Here is a 426-nt window from a genome sequence, read left to right as displayed (position 1 = left end):
TAAAAAAATGTGCATGTCTCAAAGCAAAATTTCTTCTCATTTCTATTGTCTGAAATCAGCAACATTTTGTATAAATTCTAATTATAGGGGTAAAAAAAAGAAGTCCAGGTAGACCAAACCAGAGAGTAGGTCAGCTACAAGCAAGTCCACAGATATGGAGAGATGTGTGAGATGGTGTCTTGTTATGGTGCATCATCCTGTTAGTCCATATATCACACCTCTTCCTCTGCAACTCTCTCAGACTCTTCATGGAGACTTTTTATTGACTTATCACATGAAATAAACTTATAATGAAAAATACCCTCCTAAGCATATAACACATCACTCTCATATGCGAGTGACTGGACAATACCTTGTAATTAAAGCAATAAATTTTTTTTTCAAGTTTTAGTTTCTCTTTGGACTGACCTTATATTACATACCTTA

This window comes from Penaeus monodon, chromosome 24 (genome assembly GCF_015228065.2).
Source record: "Penaeus monodon isolate SGIC_2016 chromosome 24, NSTDA_Pmon_1, whole genome shotgun sequence".
In the NCBI taxonomy this organism is placed as follows: domain Eukaryota; kingdom Metazoa; phylum Arthropoda; class Malacostraca; order Decapoda; family Penaeidae; genus Penaeus; species Penaeus monodon.
Note: the sequence above shows the minus strand (reverse complement) of the source record.